Raw genomic sequence first — 15,730 nt, 5'->3', positions numbered from 1 at the left:
TTGAAACAATAGCCTTAAGTAGACTGTTAAGATGGATAGAACGAGCCAAAATCAGCAAGTTTAGGAAGGCAATCTTGGCTGCTGCTGTTGCTGCCCTAGTGTATCAATTATGGAGGATTCGAAATGACACATTGTGGAATTCGACAAAGCAATCACTAGAACAAGTGGTTCATGTTACAAAAGAAGATGTGAAGAGAAGAGTAATCTGCAATTGGCCCAAACATGTCAACCCGACTGATACTTGTTGGTTTTTAAAATTGTAATTCAAACATTTGATTAACATATTTTGTTGCATGGTTATACATTGATTTTATAGATTGTACAAATATAAAGAAATCATATCTTCAAATGAAGATGCTTGTAGGATATAAATTGATATTTTTAGAGTAATGAATTTTACTGATTGACTAAAAAAAAATTTAAAATTTGATATATTTTTATAACATAATTACCACTAAATAAAAATACAACTGCACACGAGGCGTGATTTTTTTTTTCTAATTTATTTTCTAAAGAAAATAGGGATAATTTCACAAATACATAAAAACAACAAAAAAATAACAAAAATACAGTTTCACGGAATTTTAAATATTTTTACGAATTTTTTGATTTTATTTATATAAATTACAGTCTTTTATGTTGTATTCAGTTAATTTGTTGTTGATTTTGTGTTATATGTATGTTATTTTTTGTTGTTATTTTCATGTTACTTTTATGTAATTTTCTTATTGATTTTATGTTATTTTCGTGTTATTTTTTAAAAAATTATAAAAATGTAAAAAAATATTTTTTAAACTTAAAAATATAAATATTTTATAAAAAATGGTGCTAATTATTCTACGGTTTAGTTGCTGGTTAACTTTAAGTGCCTAACCACAAACTTCTATATGCTGTATACAATTGAATTGAATTATCTTTTCATCTGGACACACTATTCTATTCTCAATACAGGCTTGTGATGTAAATTGAAGAGTTAACTTTGTGGTCAAAGAAAGCTGCTGCATATGAATCATTGACCATTATTGATTGAGGTGATGACTACGGGGCTTACTGTATAATGTATTTGCACTAGCTATATACCAGCTAGTAGCTAGTGCTGCCAACAATGGCGCCACTTGTACTTACCCATATCTTGTTTGCTGTTGACATGACCACTCCAGTCGCTCTATGCGACTCGTCTTTGAGTTATACTAATACACGACACGCCTCTTCAATTTTTATAAAATTATGTATACTTTTTGATCCAAAAATAAAGTTTATAGGTTCACCAAAGTGCACATATATTAGTGGAAATACTTGTGCAACTTAACGAATCCTGTCACCTCAGATAGTGTTGCGATCTTCTTTGGTTACACTGCAAAATTTTTAATTCAATTTTTTTTGTTACTAATGGCTTTGATGTTTAAGAGACATTCACTACAGGAAATATTAGATATACTGATAGAGAAGTTTATCGGTAAAAAAGGCTAATTTCAGTCAGTAAATATTAGATATACTAACCACGTTATTGACCTGCCGATAATACGTGGTTAGTATTATTCATTAAAAAATTGATAATAACGGTAGGATTCTGTTGCTATTGCATTTTGAAATTAAAAAATTTAACAATTAAATATAATATTTATAAAGGGTAACTACTCAATGGTTACATTTTTATATATTTTTCTTTTATCTATAATAGTAGGTTACCAATAAGTAAAACTTTAATTTTTAGAATCAATTAATTATAATTAACTATTTTCTTAAAATAATTAATTGAATATTTAATAAGATGTTTTTTAACAACTAATAATTATAAATAATTTTTTATATAAATCCCTATTATAATTATTTTAACAGTAAAGTCATTTAATTATAATATTTACAAGGAAATTTTGTTTTGTTTTGTTTTTTTTAATAAAAATTAGACTTCTTTTTACACAAATGGGATAACTTTAAAACTATACATAATTTGTAAACTGGGATAACTTTTCCTAAAATCCAATTTTACCCTCCTCATTTCTAAAGTGACTATCTCTCTCTTCCTCCCCTTTCTCTTAACCGGTTGAAATCACACCACCCACGAAACCGAATTTCCCCACTCGAACGATGAAGCCACCACCCCATGGACCGAACCCGCCACCCCACGGATCGAACCCACCACCCCACGGACCAAACCCATCCAATGAGCATGCGAGCAAGGTAATTTTTCCCCCTTTCATTTGTTGATTTTTTTTTCTTATTGATTAGGGTTAAAATATTTTTTGTTGATAGATTTAAGGTCTAATATGATTAGATTTAGGGTTAGAACATGTCGATCTAGGTTCTGTGATGAATTTGGGCGAGAAATTGATTTTTCAGGCTGGCCCGATGCATCTCGATGCAAGTCCAATGCATCGGGATATCTGGGTTATTTTGAGCTTGAAGATGAAGGCCCGATGTGGGCCTAATAGGGGCCCGATGCATGGCCTGATGGTTTGACTTTTAAAAAAAGTCAAACCTAGTCTGATGGGCCCGATGCTCACTTTAATTTTTTTCAATTTTTTTTTCCTATTTATAATTTAGGATTGGCCCGATGCCCACTTATTTTTTTTTTTAAAAAAAAATTCTGTTTATAATTGGAGTGGTCCGATGGGCCCGATAGGGGCCCGATATTGGGTCCGGTGGTCTGACTTGTTGGAATATTTGACTTGGCCTGATGGGTTCCCGATACATAATTAATATTTTTATATTATTTTTTTCTGTTATAATTTTGGGGTGGGCGTGATGTGTGGTCCGATGGGCCCGATGTGTGGTCCGATGCCTATTTGAATTTTTTAAGTTTTTCATTTTTTTTGAAATTTTTTAATATGTATTTATTAATTTTGTGTCATAATTTTTTTTTTATAAATTTTGTAACATGTATTTATTTGTTTTTTTTTTTTTTACAGTCTTCCAAAGTTCCACGACTTTTACTTTTACTGTCTGAACATTACACTGGTCGTGTGACTTGGCAGGGCGGTAGTTCGTATTACCCCCCAAAGTGAAAGCCAAGTTTGTGGAAATGCAGTTATTGGAAATCGTGAAGGAGAAATCCCCTTTCAAGTGTTTTTTTGAGAGAGAGTCATTAGCGTTTTCGGGTGCTCTTATCCATCAGCTCTTCATGCATAAGATTAAATCAGATAAGGATGATGAGGTGCATTTTTATATTGCAAAGAAGAGATGTCGATTCGCTCGAGTTGAGTTTGCCCTGGTGATTGGGCTTAATATGTTACGTGGAACTACTGAGGCTGAGGTTGAGGAGAAGGCAACATCAGACCGTTTGATAGTAGAATACTTTAATAGGGATCCATCCATCAACATTGGTTGACTGCGCAACGTCTTTGAGAGTTACACTGAGAAGCATGATGTTTACAAGTTGGGTTTGGTGTTGTTTGTGATGGGTGTTCTGACTGGGAAAGAAAAGAAGACCCTAGTTTCCCCATTTATCATTAGAATGGCTGACGACCTCCCTTTTTTCTACGAGTACCCATGGGGAAAAATTTCTTTCAACTTGTTGAAAGAGACTTGGAGTAAGGACTTCGTAGAAAAGAAGAAGCATATGGATAAGAAGATTGAAAAGGGAACGACTCAGAAGGAGTCAAAGTACTCGGCCTATTGATATGTTGTAGATTTGCAATATTGGGCTTATGGTTCGCTAAATCCAGTCACATTGGTCCCTCGAGCATCAGTAGGACCACTAGCATCATTGGTCTCCCCAGCATTATTAGGACCTGTACTGTCAGTGGTTCCTCTGGCATTACTGGTTTCGTCTGGATGACTACTACTAGTACCAGGTGTTTGGCGATTTTCTCTGCGGGACATTCTTATCCGTGTCGGTGGCCTCAGTGGTATTTAATACGATAATGGAGTTAAGTTCAAAGCTACAGCAACAGGGACCTTTGTACCTTGGTCGTCTCTTACGTTATCATTGCCCTCAACATAACATTCAGGGTCTGGACCATCAAAAAAACCATCAATGAAGGGCATTTTTGCTACAATATCAGCACTCGACATCATAGTGTTTAATTCAAGTACATCGGCAACCAACACCTCTGGATTTGTTTCTGGAACAAAACTCCCAACCTCTCTACGATTGTCCTTAACAGAACTTGGTGTGGGACTAGGATCGACACAAACATTGTTCTTTAACAAAGTCACAAACAAGGGAGTAAATTCATCTGACTTCTTCGCAAGTGTAGACAAAAAGTACCTTGCACGCTTATCATTTCCAATAACTTCAGGGCGATACGTGTAGCCTTTCATGTACTTGTAATTTACTTCCAATTTCAAGTCATACTCCATTTTGTCAACATCTAGTTTTTCATACAAAAGATCAACCAAACCTGAGTAGCTTACGTTCGGATCAATGCCAAATGTCAAATTTTCAGCCCGTTTATAAACCCAATCTTTACCTTCAAGCTCCAAAATACCATTATATATTACAAACGCTCCCAAAGTTGAACCTGTCACATACATTAAAATTTAGAACAAAAGTATCATAGAAAAGTTATCCAAAATCTTGAAAATGCAATAAATTTGGACACCATCGGGCCCAGTCGGACACTCCATCGGACCCCATCGGACCCAACTATACAAATCAAACAAAAACCTATTTTACAGTACACCATCAGACCCCATCAGTGGGCCATCGGACCCAATCATACAAATCAAAGAAAAAACCCATTTTTGGTGCACCATCGGGCCTCCTATTGGGGGACATCGAACCCAATTGGACCCTCGTACAAATTCAATAAAAAAAGACCCATTTTGGATACCCATCGGGGGCCCATCAGACCCCATCATTTGCGGTCAATATCGGGCCCCATCGGGCCTTCAACCCTATCAACGAAACTTTGACAGGCATCAGACCACCATCGGGGGTACATTGGACCCCATCGGACCAGACGAAAAAATTGGCAGAAACCATGAAAAATACAGTATTCACAGACAACAAGCTTTTTAACACACAAAACAACAAAATAACAGCAACAATCCACAGATCAAGCATAAAAACAACATTCTAAATTAAACATAAAAACAACAAACAAGATTACACACAAAAAAAAAAATTACCCATGAGCTTAGTGAATGATGCTCGTCCAAAGATGAGAGAAATTATGTGGTGAGCCTTGTAGTGTAGTAGCTGCTAGTGTAGTGAGCTGAAAAGAATAAGGGTAGAGAAGAGCAAAAATTGAGTTCCCTTTGTGGTGTAGCTTCGGGCAGTAAGAGGATAGAGAGAAGAAGAGAGAGGGAAAGAGAGAAGAAGAGAGAGGGGGTAAAGTAAATAAAGAGGGTATTTTGGGCATAATAGAAATGTAGTCATATATTACAAATATTGGGTATTATGAGTTTTTGAGAAATTTTTTAACTAAATGCAAGCATAATTAATCAAATTTCCCTATACTAATTCTCAAAATTAGTATAATTTAGTTAATATCTTTAATGTGTGTTATTTTCTGAAATTAATTAAATGTAATTTGTTTTGTAAGAGTAAAATTGTAATGGAATATTTATTGCAAATAAAGTAATATTAATATTTTTTTAATATAAATATTTGACTAATAAATTATTATTATATAATAAATGATTTATTAATTAATTGAGTTTTAAAATGTATTAATTGAATAGTTCAAAAATAAAATTTAATTGATATTTTTAAAGTGTTTTAATTTTTAGAGTAAATTAAATATTATTTTTAAGAGTAAAAAATAATGTAATGTTTACATCAAATTAAGAAATTTAATATTTACTAATATAATTTATTGAATTTAATAAATATTTAGTATTAAAATATTCTTATTATATTAATAAAATAATAGAATAATAAAGAATATAAAATATGGTGTAATTTTTAGTGTTGTGGTTGGAATTGAAAAAAAAAAATTAGTGCTTAAATAGTAGTTTTATTGATTTAACACTAAATTTGAGTTTTACTATTGGAGATGACCTTAGTCAACCTCTGTACCTAAAAATACATATCAGAATATATATTTTTTAATTTTTTTAATGATAGTATTTGTTATAGTTACAACATTATCTCTATAAATTTTTAAAAAATTTCAAATAATGCTGAAAATAGGTGTTTGTTGGATTTTTAGCCATCCGACGCTGAGTCGTAATAAATGAGATTTAAATAAAAATCTTAACAATAATTGCAATTAATGACACCAGAATTTGCAATAAGTATAAAGAAAGATACCAGAATTTCAAGAGGTTCAACCCCAGATATCGGTAATAGCCTACTCCCCTTGTGTTTTATTGATCAAAGTTGCAAAAGTTAAAAACAAGCTCTTGATTACAAAGAATGAAAAAATGTTTGTTTTTTTTTTCTAAGTTCTCAAAATCGCAGATCCCTTTCCCAGGTCATGGGCGACCACTTATAAAGGGGAAAGGGTCAGTGCTTCTCGCTTCAAGAGACGCGACCAACGTGGAGCTACCTCAACCATTCCTGATTTTTGGAGTTAGTTGAAGTTTGATTTTTATGATAATATCCTGCTATTTTCGTGGGTTGATCACTGTCTTTGAGCCTTTCATGGGATTTGAATATTTGAAATAGTCACTGACGACGAGGGTCTCCTAAGGGTGTGACATGGTCGTTGACCACCTACGGGGATGAAAGCCCATACTTGGGGGCGACACCCCCGAGACCTAGCTTGAGGAGGGTGACAATCATCATCTTGGGGTGACCCCCGAGACCCTTTGTACGTTGTTAGTAGTCATAGTGTTATGTAGATGTTCTCATCTACCTTTGAGAGTATCCTTATGTCTACGATGGGGGTAGTGTCATTGTAATATCCCAGAAAATAAATAATATTTAAATGGACATATTTTATTAAATATGTAATTACTTGGGTAATGAAGTAGGATTATGATCTTACTTAGGTAAATTATTGAGAAATTATTTAATGAAATACGTTATTTTTGGGCCCGGCAATTGTGGAAATTTAGCTATGTGGTTAGCAATGTCACGACATTAAATGAAAGAATTATTTTGAGAATATCCCGGATTAAGTTAGAATTTTATTAGAATGTCGGATTGGGGAATTATTAAAATTACCAAAATGCCCCTAAGGTTTTTTTTTAAAAAAAATTATGTGAGAGGGGTAAATTAGGAAATTCAATGGTATTTTTGACTTTTCTTCTTTATTTTTTTTCTGCTGCCTATTACTTATTTAAGGAAAAAAAATGGAAAAAAAAACCTCATTTTCTTTAGAAAGGAAACTTCCAAGGCAAGGAAGCCTCATTTCTTCTTCTCCTTCCTCTTCTCTCTCTCTCTTTCGTGACCTAGAGCTAGCCAAAACCAGGGGATTCATTTTGATTTCTCTGTTTTTGAGCAAATTGGATACCCAAGATCATCCTTGAAGCTTTGAAGGTAAGTTCTTTTCCTTGGGGATTGAAAACTTCACTATTTTAGGTTGGTTTTGGATGAGGGTTGTAGGATTTCGTGGCTGTAGGTTTAGTCTGGGTTGTGATGGAGTTTTTAGGTCTCTTTTGGGGTGTGTTGAAGTTAGTATCATGTGATTTTAATGGCTATTTAGATTGAATGTATTTGATTAAGCAATTTGAGCTTAATTTTCATGTGAGATGGTGATTTTGAGTTAAGTGATGAATTGTGATTGAGTGATGTGTTGAATATGTTGTACTTGGTATATTGAACTGTTCTGGAAATGATATTTAGGTCTGAAATGGTTTTGGTTCGAGCTGGGGAAGAAAACCCAGAAATTTTCTGGTCTGACAGCAACCGGTCGGTCGGTTGGTTCTGATGTACCAGAACCGGTCGACCGATTCTGACGAGGGAAAATTTCTCGGGTTTTTCTCTGAACCCTGTTTAGCTCGGGGTGGAACCTAGTACCTGCCTTTGAATAATTTTGAGTTATTTGAATTATTATATAGTTGGTGAAGGCTAAGTCTAATCGGTTTTAAATTAGGGTTTTAATCCGGAATATTAAGTTAAGGTATTTATTGTGTTTCAATTGTCGTGACATAGGACCGGGATTGCCTAGCTTGTTTTTCCACCCAGGTCGGCCATATTCTTGACTTCTGAATTAAGGTAAGAAAAGTGGTATGCACCTTATGTGGTTAAAGTTTATTGGTTGAATGGAGGTGATCTTGATTATTATCAAGATTTTTATTAAATATTTAATAAGCCTAGGTTATGACCTAGGGTTGGAAACGGTTATTACCGTTATGAGTAATTACTCTTGAAACCGCGGTTAGGTTTCTTACTTATCGTTTGCTTTATCGGGCAACGATAGTGACATATTCAGCTCGTAAGTGACGAGTGGTAAAAAGGGGTACTTTATTAAGTACCAGGACTGTGTAATGTTTAAAGGAATGCTTATTAAATTGTATAGTGAGTAAACATGATGGCATAAGATCAAGTTGATATTCACTTTTCTTTCAATTATTGTTTTGATCACTTTCTTGCTGAGTCTCTGTGACTCACGGGTGCTTTATGGTGCAGGTAAAGGGAAAGCTAAAGTTGAGCAACCATGAGTTTGTGGTCACAGCAACAATGTACATACCAGCCGTAGGCAGCCCAGTAAACAGGATGCTCTATTTTGATTGTATTTTGGGAAATACAAAGTTTATGTTGTAAAATACTTTGAAACTATTTTGTAAATATTTTTAAAACAGGGGGACCCCGTAGTCCATATTATCTATCTTTTGTTAAACGGTTTAAAAGTTGAATTTTAATTATAAAAAATTTAATTACCCACACTTTTAATATAATTACATATTATATAATTATCAGTATTTTATTAAATTGCACACACGTGGCGTCCTTGTTGGACAGGGCGTTACAACATGGTATCAGAGCGCCAAGGTTTTTAGATCCTGAAGATTGGTTTGATATGTACATTGGCTGCAAGGACCTGATCGACTCATGGTTTAGTAAGCTTTAAGTTAAAAGATAGCTTGTTAATTTTCTGATTACCTGATTATTTGAATTATGTTGATACTTATCAGCATTGTTATTACTTGGAATGTGATCGCAGGTGTATAGTTATGCACCCGAGGCGGACTGGTAGGGGTACCCGCGAGCTAGCTGGGCTCGGGGCTGCCGGTGAGGGTGAGAACCCTTTACCACCACCTAATTGGGAAGAGTTATATGCTGCTATGCAAGAAACTATTCGGCAGCAGGGTGAGCAAATCAGAGAATTAAGAGAGCAGCGAGCTCAGCCTGCTGTAAATCTTAATCCTGATCCTCCGGCACCTCTAGTAGTGCCACCGAATGCAGGGAATCGTTTGGAACCATTGTATGAGCGGTTCAGGAAGCAGAATCCGCAGTGTTTGAGGGTGGTGCTGATCCACTCAAGGCGGAGCAATGGATGAGTATGATAACATCCATTTTCGATTTTATGCGAGTTGAAGATAATGACCGAGTCAGGTGTGCTACCTATATGCTACGAGATGATGCCCGTATTTGGTGGGAGATTGTATCTCAGGGCCATGATCTGAATAACATGACCTGGGAAACTTTTCGGGCCTTATTTTATGAGAAGTACTATAATGAGTCTATTAAGGCAGCAAAGGCAGAAGAGTTTATACGGTTAACTCAGGGTAGTATGACTGTGACAGAGTATGCTACTAAGTTTGATCGACTGGCAAAGTTTGCCTCAGATGAGGTGGCTACTGAAGCTGCTAGAAAAGCAAAGTTTATACGGGGGCTGGATGAACACATCGCCCGGGATGTGATTGTTGCTTCTAAACAACCGGGGTTGCCGAACTTATGCTCAAATAGTTGAGTTGGCCTTAGTTTACGAGGGTGCGAAGCTCGGATACGAAAGAAAAATATTGTCGAGAAGAGATTCATGGAAGCAAACGGCGAGTCTTGGTTCGGGTAGGGAGTGCGGATTCCGGTGACCGCAAGAAAAGACCTAGTGAATCATCAGCAGCAGGCCCAAACAAAAGATTCCAGGGTAACCAAGGTTTCCGTCGTAGTGGAAACGAAAACTGGCGGACTTTTCCTGAATGTCCGAGGTGTAAAAAGCATCACACAGGCGAGTGTCAGGCTAGGGCCTGTTTCCATTGTGGAATGGTGGGTCATATGAAGAGAAATTGTCCACAATTGCTACGGCTAGAGCAAAAGAAGGATGATACACCCGCTCTGCCCGATTGTTTGCCACGACTCAAGGCGAGGCCGATGCCGGTCCTTCTACCGTGACGGAATTCGGCTTTTTCGTTCTTTGGTACTTTATTGATCGTGTTAATTGATTACGGTGCGACGCATTCTTATATTTCAAGTAGAATAATTGAGAAGGCTGAATAAACCTAGTGATGTGCTTTCTAGAGGTTTTGGAACCTTGTTGCCTGCGGGGAGTTGGTTATCTCCGGCGGGTGGGTTCGATCCCTTCCGGTGTTTGTGGAAGGAAGAGAGTTATCGATTGATACGATAGAATTAAATACTGGAGGATTTTGATGTTATTTTGGGGATGGATTGGCTTGCTAAATACAACGCCACCATTGATTGTAAAAGAAAGATGGTAACTTTTCAGCCTGAGGGCGAGGACCCCTTTGTATTTGTGGGTAAGATGCAGGGATCCCAGATTCCCTTAATTTCAGCTCTTAAGGCAAAAGATTTGTTGTGTGAGGGGTGCATTGGTTTCTTAGCAAGTATTGTGGATATTACTATGGAACCACTAGCGGGACCGGAGCATGTCCCAGTGGTTCGAGAATTTCTGGATGTGTTCCCAGAAGAGTTACCAGGGTTGCTACCAAAACGTGAAATTAATTTTGAGATTGATTTAATACCGGGAGTGAGCACATGTATCGAAAGCTCCTACGGGATGGCACTGCGGAAATTTGAAAGAGTTAAAAGTTCAATTACGGGGGATGATGGATTTAAAATTTACTAGACCTAGTACTTCACCTTGGGGTGCACCGCTTTGTTTGTGAAAAAGAAAGATGGAACTTTACGAATGTGTATAGATTATCGGGAGTTAAACAAATTAACGAGTGAAGAACAAGTACCATCTCGCCAAGAATAGATGATTTATTTGATCGAGTGCGGGGTAAGGCTTGTCTTTTCTAAGATTGATCTTCGATGCGGTTATCACCAAGCGAGGATTCGAGAGGAGGATATTCCCAAGACGGCTTTTCGGACCGGTATGGTCATTATGAATTCCTGGTAATGTCCTTCGGATTAACAAATGCCCCGGCAGCATTTATGGACTTGATGAACCGAGTGTTCAAAGATTTTCTGGATGATTTTGTTATTGTCTTTATTGATGATATTCTAATTTATTCAGACTCGGAAGCGACTCACGAAAGACATCTTCGAATGGTATTACAACGTCTCAGGGAGCATAAGCTGTATGCCAAGTTTAAGAAATGTGAATTCTGGTTACCTCAGGTGAGTTTCTTGGGGCATGTGGTGAGTAAAGATGGTATTTTAGTGGATCCAGTAAAGATTGAAGCAGTTCGTGACTGGCCTCGACCTAAGTCGGCAAGCGAAGTTAGAAGTTTCCTGGGGTTAGCAGGGTATTATCGAAGATTTGTTGAGGGCTTTGCAAAGATTTCTACGCCTTTAACTGAATTGACCCGAAAGAATTGTAAGTTTGTTTGGACTGACAAGTGTGAAGGTAGTTTCCAGGAATTGAAGCAAAGGTTGATTACCGCTCCTGTGCTGACTTTACCAAAAAGTGATGAAAAGTTTGTGATTTATTGTGATGCATCCAAACAAGGGTTAGGTTGTGTTCTTATGCAGTCAGGGAAAGTGATTGCTTATGCATCCAGGCAATTGAAGGAGTATGAACAACGATATCCTACCCATGATATTGAATTAGCAGCGGTTGTCTTTGCACTAAAAGTTTGGCGTCACTATCTATACGGTGAGAAGTGTGAAATTTATACAGATCACAAAAGCCTCAAGTACTTTTTCACTCAGAAGGATTTAAATATGAGGCAACGGCGATGGTTAGAAGCGAGTCAAAGATTATGACTGCGAGATTCTCTACCACCCTGGTAAAGCAAATGTGGTAGCGGATGCTCTAAGTCGGAAAGGACCAGGGCAAGTTTGTGAACTAAAGGAAATCTCAGCAAAGTTGGCTGAGGATATGACGAGAGCGGGAATTGAATTTGTAATTGGAAAACTTGCTAATATCACCATACAGTCTAACCTATTGGAAAGAATTAGAGTAGCCCAACAAGGTGACCTTGAGCTACAGGGACATAAGGAAAAGTTAGAGGCTGGAATGGCAAGAGACTTTTCGTGCTTATCTGATGGGTTGTTGCGATACAAAAACGAGAATACGTATGCTTAGGTTGATAAAGAAATCGGACGGGGAGATTCTTGATGAATCTCATACTACACCGTACTCCTTACACCGGGAACAACCAAGATGTATCATGATGTGAAAGCTTCATGCGGTGGCGCCGGTATGAAGAGGGATATTGTTGAATATGTGTCAAAATGCTTAACCTGTCAACAAATTAAAGCAGAACACCAAAGGCCGGCAGGTTTGCTTCAACCTCTAAAGATTCCTGAATGGAAATGGGAAGACATCACCATGGATTTTGTGGTAGGATTTCCCAGAACAGTAGGGTATTATGATTCTATTTGGGTGATAGTGGATCAATATACAAAGTCCGCTCACTTTCTCCCGGTGAGGACAACATATACAGTGGATCAATATGCTGATTTGTATATCAAGGAGATAGTTCGACTTCATGGTGCCCCAAAGTCGATAGTTTCAGATCTAGATCCAAAATTTACATCCAAATTCTGGGAAAGTTTACAGCAAGCAATGGGTACTAAGTTGAAATTCAGTACAGCTTTTCATCCTCAAACCGATGGTCAATCTGAAAGGACTATCCAGATACTTGAGGATATGTTGAGGGCATGTGTAATGGACTTTGAAGGTTCTTGGAACAAGTACCTACCTCTGATTGAGTTTTCTTATAACAATAGTTATCAGAGTACCATTGGCATGGCTCCGTATGAGATGCTTTATGGAAGGAAATGTCGATCACCTATTCACTGGGATGAGGCTGGTGAACGTAGGTACCTTGAACCTGAAGCTGTCCAAAGAACGAGCGAGGCTATTGAAAAGATTCGAGCTCGTATGCTTGCTTCCCAAAGTAGACAGAAAAGCTACGCAGATCCAAAGCGTAGAGATGTTGAATTCCAAGTTGGGGATTTTGTTTTTCTTCGGGTGTCCCCAATGAAAGGAATTCGAAGGTTCGGGAAGAAAGGAAAGTTGAGTCCCAGATTTATTGGTCCATTTGAGATTCTTGAGAAAGTAGGTCAGGTAGCTTATCGGTTGGCTCTACCTCCTGCTTTATCTGGGGTTCATAACGTGTTTCATGTCTCGATGCTTCGGAAATATGTATCTGATACAACTCATATCTTAAGTTATGAAGACATTGAGCTTCAAACCGACCTGTCTTATGAAGAACAACCAGTACAGATCTTAGACAGGAAAGAAAAGGTGTTGCGAAACAAGACTATTCCACTAGTCAAAGTGTTGTGGCGGAACAACAAAGTTGAAGAAGCGACTTGGGAATTAGAGTCGCAGATGCGGGAGTTGTATCCCGAGCTTTTCAGGTAAATTTCGAGGATGAAATTCCTATAAGTGGGGGATAGTTGTAATATCCCAGAAAATAAATAATATTTAAATGGACATATTTTATTAAATATGTAATTACTTGGGAAATGAAGTAGGATTATGATCTTACTTAGGTAAATTATTGAGAAATTATTTAATGAAATACGTTATTTTTGGGCCCGACAATTGTGGAAATTTAGCTATGTGGTTAGCAATGTCACGACATTAAATGAAAGAATTATTTTGAGAATATCCCGGATTAAGTTAGAATTTTATTAGAATGTCGGATTGGGGAATTAGTAAAATTACCGAAATGCCCCTAAGGTTTTTTTTTAAAAAAATTATGTGAGAGGGGTAAATTAGGAAATTCAATGGTATTTTTGACTTTTCTTCTTTTATTTTTTTTCTGCTGCCTATTACTTATTTAAGGAAAGAAATGAATAGGAAAAAAAATGGAAAAAAACCTCATTTTCTTTAGAAAGGAAACTTCCAAGGCAAGGAAGCCTCATTTCTTCTTCTCCTTCCTCTTCTCTCTCTCTCTCTTTCGTGACCTAGAGCTAGCCAAAACCAGGGGATTCATTTTGATTTCTCTGTTTTTGAGCAAATTGGATACCCAAGATCATCCTAGAAGCTTTGAAGGTAAGTTCTTTTCCTTGGGGGATTGAAAACTTCACTATTTTAGGTTGGTTTTGGATGAGGGTTGTAGGATTTCGTGGCTGTAGGTTTAGTCTGGGTTGTGATGGAGTTTTTAGGTCTCTTTTGGGGTGTGTTGAAGTTAGTATCATGTGATTTTAATGGCTATTTAGATTGAATGTATTTGATTAAGCAATTTGAGCTTAATTTTCATGTGAGATGGTGATTTTGAGTTAAGTGATGAATTGTGATTGAGTGATGTGTTGAATATGTTGTACTTGGTATATTGAACTGTTCTGGAAATGATATTTAGGTCTGAAATGGTTTTGGTTCGAGGCGGGAAGAAAACCCGAAATTTTACGGTACGACGACGGTCGGCGGTTGGTTCGATGTACGAAACCGGTCGGCCGATTATGACGGGGAAAATTTCTCGGGTTTTTCTCTGAACCCTGTTTAGCTCGGGGTGGAACCTAGTACCTGCCTTTGAATAATTTTGAGTTATTTGAATTATTATATAGTTGGTGAAGGCTAAGTCTAATCAATTTTAAATTAGAGTTTTAATCCGGAATATTAAGTTAAGGTATTTATTGTGTTTCAATTGTCGTGACATAGGACCGGGATTGCCTAGCTTGTTTTTCCACCCAGGTCGGCCATATTCTTGACTTCTGAATTAAGGTAAGAAAAGTGGTAAGCACCTTATGTGGTTAAAGTTTATTGGTTGAATGGAGGTGATCTTGATTATTATCAAGATTTTTATTAAATATTTAATAAGCCTAGGTTATGACTTAGGGTTGGAAACGGTTATTACTGTTATGAGTAATTACTCTTGAAACCGCGGTTAGGTTTCTTACTTATCGTTTGCTTTATCGGGCAACGATAGTGACATATTCAGCTCGTAAGTGACGAGTGGTAAAAAGGGGTACTTTATTAAGTACCAGGACTGTGTAATGTTTAAAGGAATGCTTATTAAATTGTATAGTGAGTAAACATGATGGCATAAGATCAAGTTGATATTCACTTTTCTTTCAATTATTGTTTTGATCACTTTCTTGCTGAGTCTCTGTGACTCACGGGTGCTTTATGGTGCAGGTAAAGGGAAAGCTAAAGTTGAGCAACCATGAGTTTGTGGTCACAACAGCAATGTACATACCAGCCGTAGGCAGCCCAGTAAACATGATGCTCTATTTTGATTGTATTTTGGGAAATATAAAGTTTATGTTGTAAAATACTTTGAAACTATTTTGTAAATATTTTTAAAATAGGAGGACCCCGTAGTCCATATTATCTATCTTTTGTTAAACGGTTTAAAAGTTGAATTTTAATTATAAAAAATTTAATTACCCACACTTTTAATATAATTACATATTATATAATTATCAGTATTTTATTAAATTGCACACACGTGGCGTCCCTGTTGGACAGGGCGTTACAGTCATCTACCCCTTAGACTAACTTAACATGTAGGTTTGTGGTGATTGTTCATTCCGCTTACGAAGGTGTTAGTTTATTTTTTTTTTGGAGATGCCCACCTTACTCAAGCTAGGGGT

This window comes from Cannabis sativa, chromosome 8 (genome assembly GCF_029168945.1).
Source record: "Cannabis sativa cultivar Pink pepper isolate KNU-18-1 chromosome 8, ASM2916894v1, whole genome shotgun sequence".
NCBI classification, from domain to species: Eukaryota; Viridiplantae; Streptophyta; class Magnoliopsida; order Rosales; family Cannabaceae; genus Cannabis; species Cannabis sativa.
The sequence above is the reverse complement of the archived record's forward strand: the minus strand, read 5'-3'. Positions refer to the sequence as shown.